Source organism: Nematolebias whitei, chromosome 15 (assembly GCF_014905685.2).
Source record: "Nematolebias whitei isolate Nwh7 chromosome 15, NemWhi1, whole genome shotgun sequence".
NCBI lineage: Eukaryota > Metazoa > Chordata > Actinopteri > Cyprinodontiformes > Rivulidae > Nematolebias > Nematolebias whitei.
Genome location: NC_056512.1, coordinates 721,723 through 728,008, shown reverse-complemented (window position 1 = coordinate 728,008; position 6,286 = coordinate 721,723). Strand labels below are relative to the sequence as shown.

Genomic DNA, 6,286 nt, shown 5'->3' with positions numbered 1-6,286 from the left:
AAATCACAGTACCTGATGTGACAAAGCAGACTGATGATATCAATGAGCACATTCAACAGGTAGATGCAATGAATTCATAATGTTCATTATCTCATAGGTTTGGGTTGTACGGCCAAAGAATACTAGAACCCTCTGTAGATTTACAAATATAAGGTAAAAAAGTATCCTACGTGTAAAAATAAAATGTTCATAGTAACTTGTTTAAAATGGAACACAAGTTTCATTACTCTTGCGTCAGTTTAGGTCAGTTTTCTCTTTTAGGTCTAAAATGAAGTGTGTGTTTGAAAAGTCCCCAAAAGTAGGTAATATTGTGCCGTAATGATGAATAAAGTATGTCTGTTTTAAGGTGTTCTTGTGTTTGTTTCCAGGAAATCTCAGCACCTGACATGACAACGCAGACCAGTGATGGTAGTGACCACTTTCAGGTAAGTGTACTGAATTTATAATGTTTATGATGTCATAGGTTTGGGTTGTCGGGTCAAAAAATATTAGAAACCTGTTTAGATTTACAAATACAAGGTGAAAATTGTATCCTAATCTTAAAAATTAAAATAATAATAATGATGGTAACTTGTTGAAATCAGATCATTTAATCAGTCTTGCTTCACATTGGAACAGTTTTCTCTGTTAGATCAAAATGAGATGTTTACGTTAAAGGTTCTCAAATGCAAGTAAAAACTTTACAATATTGATGAATAACTAAACTCTAATATTATTTGTGTTTCATTGCTTTTTCATAAATTTCAACGTAAATACTGTATGACCCTTCCCGTGTATTTTTGTTCCCACTTTTTGTATGTTTAAAACTTTTTTATTTTATTTTTTAGATGCAATGGGTTTTAAATCTAAAGTTATTTTTGTGGTAACCTTTTTTTTTTTTCGGGCTCATCTATACATTGGCATCTACATCTCATACAAAAACAATTAAATTATTTTCCTTTGCTTCTATCAAAATGCCAAGGAAAGGAAACTATGAAGTACACAGAAGAGTTGAGAGTTGGCTGCCAATTTGCTGTGAGGCTGAAAAAGTAGAAGCGGTGCAAAGTTACTTTTGCTGTAATAGTTATTGCATAACTCAAATATATTTCTAAAAATAAGTTAAACATTTTAAGGACTAAAATTAAGTATTTTTTGATTTTGTATTGATGGCTTTTTTCATTAATAACAGATGTAATTTTTTTTAAAACTTCTCTCAATATTCTTTAGCTTCCATTTGGATATTATCTACCACATAAATGTCAATTATCTAGTTGCACAATAGTCATATGTAAACATGTGAACAATTTGTTTGTACCAGCAGTTTAGAGCGGGGGAGACGCAGCCCGCACCGGCAGCTCAGAGCGGGGTGGGGAGAGACTAGCTACATTTGTACCTGCAGCTTAGAGCGGGGAGAGGGAGGGAGGGAGAGACAGCTGAGCTGTCTGTACCTGCAGTTTAAAGCTGGATGGAGAGACAGCTGAGCCACATGTTGTTTGTTTTTAGCATTTCAGCTAGCTAGTATTGTGTGCAGCTAAGTAGCGTAACACCAATACTGACAGGTGGGAGGTGCGTAGTTCGGTTTGGTCGTTCAGCGTGCTCGGTTCTGTTAATGGGGTGGGGCGCTCTGACGTATTAGTAGCTTAGAGCACCCATATTCATAGTCTGTGGTTACAGTACATAAACCGTTATCCCTGTTGCACCTTTTCCCACAACGCTTTTCCTTTTCACTTAACTTTCTATGAATATGCTTGGGTACAGTTCAATGATCTTTTGTGACTTTCCCTCTTGTGGAGGGTGTCAATGACTGGCTTTTGGACATTTATCAAGTCAGTCTTCCCCATGATTGTGTAGCCTACTGACCAAACTGGAAAACCCTTTATAAGCTCAGGAAGACTTTGCTGGTATTTGAGTTAATAAACTGATTGGGGGTGACACCACAAGTTTCCAGTATATAGCTTTTTAATTTTCTATTTTTTTGAGCTGCACCTGTTCATTATTTTGAATTTATTTTGATGTTAACATGCAGTGATTATACTGAAGTATTCTAAACTTAGTTGAAGTAAACGTGCACTCAATTGTATCATTGTGAAGTACTGGAGTTACAGTAATCTTTTGACTCACTGCTTCCTAAGAATACATTCTATGTAGGGGTGTAACGGTACGCTAAAATCACATTTCGGTTCGGTTCAGTTTCAAGGAGGGCTTGATTCGGTTAATTGTCGGTGCAAAAATGGCCAAAATGAAAACTTAAATTATTTTGAAAATATGCCAAGTAAGCAATGCATAAAATACATAATGTATAAAAATAAATAAAAGCGACCCATTTGGATGATATTTTAAATAAACGGCACTCTACAATAATATATACTAACAATAAAAATCTTAATAAATACAATAACAATCAAAACCAGAACAATAAACAGCAACAGACTGTTTACAATCTTACTAGTCGAGTTTTAAATTTTTGGCCAAAAATAACAGCTTATCTAAATTTTCTGCCAAAATTTGCAGTGATGGTATCTCCAGCGGTGGCGAGAACCTGCTCACTAGCAACCGAGGTAGCAGGAATAGAGTGTGTCAGCTTCAAGGGAAGGGCACCCTGAAGCTCTGTACTCACAATCTCTTCTTGGACAAATTGACCTAATTTCTTAAAATGAATTGTTAAAATCGAATAGTTTTCATTTGATACTATTTCTATCATGTGATTCTTGACCTGCCATTATGTATCTGTTCCTCCTTCCTGTTCCTACCAAACCCAGCTGGTTAAAGCAGATGCTGCATGTCCCGAGCCTGGTTCTACTAAAGGTTTCTTCCTCATGAGGGAGTTTTACCTTACCACTGTCACCTTTGTGCTTGCTCAAGATGAGAGTTCTGCAATGGAGTTAAACTTAAATGGTCTGCTCCTCAGATAAATAGTGTTGAATTATTATTTTTATATATGAATGTTTCTGTTCAGTGCCCTGACATGACTTCTGCTGTGACTTGGTGCTATATAAACTGAATTGAATTGAAAAAAAACAGGATAATTGAAAAACAAATATTATAAATATGCAGACGTATTACATTTTGCAAGCATGCTGTCACCTCTCTGCCTCATGTGAGCTGCAATTGAATTCTTAGAGAAAAATTACAATAAACTGATACCAGACAGAAGCATGAATGATGATGATCATCTTCATCAACAATTTCTTTCTACCTATTGACTACAGTTCTAGTAATTTAGTAAAAATATTTGAATATTCAACTGTGAATCCATTTTGTCCAAACCCCTTCTAAATCTAATGTAGGGTGGGGGTTTTCTTAACATGAATACAATATTTTTATACACAGCTTTTGCAGTGTTCTGAAGTAATGTATGCCATCTATGTTTTAGATAAACACTGATTTTTTTTAAAATAGTATGGTCTTTACATTTGTTCTTCACAGGCAACTGGGAGAATGCTAAACATAAGTGGGAAGACACAGAGGTTCGTGCGGTTGAAAAACACATGATGAATTTCGTCCACACATGCAAGGTACCTCAGAAAATACACTTCCTTCAGTGCATCAAGCAGAGCCAAATGTACTTGAGGACAGAAACTGGACTGGGTAAAAAATTGTCAGAAACCGGATCACTGCCTTGAAGAGACTGGCTTGTGCCAAAGAATTATTATAGTTTGTGATTTTCAGCCTAGTTTAGACATTTTGACATGTTGTATTGAATTTAATCAAGTAAGTAGATTTTTTTAATGATAGCACCTTTTCCTCCTCTTTCTTCTCTGCTGCTTTTCTTGATGTAATATTTGAGGTTTGAGCAGAAAAGGGATCATCTGAACATTTTTTGAAGTGATAATGTGTCAAAATAGTTTTCAATAGTTGGTATCTTATTTGCTGAAACATCAGTCATGGATCACAGAGTATGGAGAAAGACTTATGTCTTCATCTGGATTAGGCTACTGGGTAGCCAAATGAGTACCAGTTTTTCTTTTTTCTTTTTCAGACTTGCAAAACTACTTCCTCAAAAATAACACACAGATGTGAAAGAATTTGCATTAGTTAATTAAATTCAATGCACTTTTGCATGACAGTTTTTCAGTTTGTATGCTGAGCATAAACTTTTATTTGCCTGTAATGATGAAGTGGCAAATGTATCAATCTGACTGATAAGTACGTTTAGTCAGTCCAAAAGTTTGCTCATCTTCTGGTAGAATAATACATTCAGCAGCCTTCGCATCAGTAGTATATGCATGGTCTATCTATGCTCTGCACACAAACATATGCATAGTAATATGGACATCAACTGAGAATAAAGTGACAAACTTTATTAACAAAAAATGGTGCCATCCAAAAGTTTAAGGGTTTAATATTAGGTAATGTAGCATTCTTTGACACAAGTGTGTTGTTTTTGAGAAAGTTGTTTTATAGAATAAAAAAACACCTTGTTTGTTAACCATTTGCCTAGCCTTGACAAAGACATCTATTTTCTACATACTTTGTGCTCTATGATGGATGTCACAGCTGACAAGGTACTAACTATTCATAACAATTTCACTGAAAATTACCTCAAAAGTTATTAGACTATCTTTTTATTTGTTGGTAAAGACACTTGCGTCAATGCAGAACCCTATGCACTTAAGGACTGAAACTAGACTGGTGTTAAAAAAATGTATCAAAAATTGAATGTGTGAATTGAATTGTATGCCAAATAATGATTGTAGTTTTTGTTTTGATGTAATACTTGAAATTAATATGTTGAATACAAAACACTTTTTAGCCAGTGAAAGTGTATTTTTGTTGCCCAAAGCCTGTCCTGATGACTCATGCTCTTTTCCAATGTTTATTTGAACTGCAGAGCATTTCAACAGTGTTCTGAAATTTAGTAAAAAGTTACTAAGCATTTTATTGTTGGAATTATTTTTCTTTTGCTTGTATTTCTTGGGCTGACATTAAGTCTCAAATTTCACATGATTTAATACTAAACAAATCTGAAATAAGACTATAAATTTGTTAAACATTTTGAAAAAATATTTTGATATATAAAACATAGTGATTTAACCAATCATCTGTAGCCTGAAGCAGGTCCATAAAATCCAATAGGCTGGTCACTAGTTAAAAAAATTAAACTACAAAAAATTAGGAAGAATTAATATATATAAAAAATGAAAATACATTTATTTATGATTTTTATTTATTGAAAAAAAATATTTCAAGAGGGTGATATAGAAGAATACTTTTTTGGGAAAACATCTTGTAAACATATTCAATAAATAAATATTCAATTAAAAAATCATATGCAAGTGCTGTGCTTGAGCAGAAGTAAAATGTAAAACAACAATGTCAGAGGCCCAACTATGTCAGTATGTTGTGTGAACTAAAACAGAGTTGATCACACATTAACAGAAGTGGCTCAGAATTGGTTCAAACAGTGGTCTTTGAGTTTGTGCAGATTATCTAACTTCAGACTGGATAACAGATCTATGAACCAAATTAAGGTAAAATAAAAACTACTTTTGGCACAAAGCTAAACAATAGAGTTCTTAAAGATAAAAGGAAATTTTAATCTTGATGATCTAGAGTACTTTCTGTATGTCTTCACATTTGCATTGCTGCTTGTACAGTATATTGTGCAACATTTCTTTTAGGGTTGTATTAAGCAAGGTTTCCCCAATTCAAAAGTCGAGAACAACTGGCCAGGTCAATATAAACTAATACAAGGTTGCATATTTGTAGTACACTGTTTTGTTCATATTACATATGTTTTGAAATAGCTGTAGATAAAACAATGACTAGTCCCCAAAGGGATTTAAGGTACCCAAAGGTGACTTTAATCAGTTTGTGTATCTGTGTAAAACTGTATTAAACTTTCTTAGATGAAGAACTTTACTAATTGGCTTTTCTATGTATGTGAATGTTCCTGTAAATCATTCTGAGACAACTTTGTTGTGATTTGGTGCTATATAAATTAACTGAATTGAACTGAATTGAATTAAAGTCCCCAAAGGGATATAAGGTACCCAAAGGTGACTTTAATCAGTTTGTGTATCTGTGTAAAACTCAAGTCCCCAAAGTGGACTTAAAAATTCCCTGGTCCCCAATGTGAAGGCAAAAAATAATTTTATCAAAAAAGGATTTAAACAAAATTTTCAGGTGACATTTGTTTTCTGTAAATTTAGAGTAAAAAAAATCACATAGCAGTTTGTCCCTAACCCATTCAGAAAGGGGTGTCCCCTAAGGTAGGTAGTTAAAATATGCGCCCCCAATTTGGACATAAGCAAACCATGGTGTGTGTGTGTGTGTGTGTGTGTGTGTGTGTGTGTGTGTGTGTGTG

The 6,286-nt window shown here is 34.0% G+C and overlaps 1 long non-coding RNA gene across 1 annotated transcript in view; it reads left to right on the top strand.

The window, feature by feature from the left end:
• The window catches only part of LOC119421999, a 6,388-nt gene continuing 102 nt past the window's right edge, over positions 1–6,286 (top strand). The window contains exons 1-3 of the long non-coding RNA XR_005187385.1: positions 1–59; positions 369–425; positions 3,406–3,494. This is a non-coding gene — a long non-coding RNA (uncharacterized LOC119421999). The remainder of the gene's footprint in view (positions 60–368; positions 426–3,405; positions 3,495–6,286) is intronic.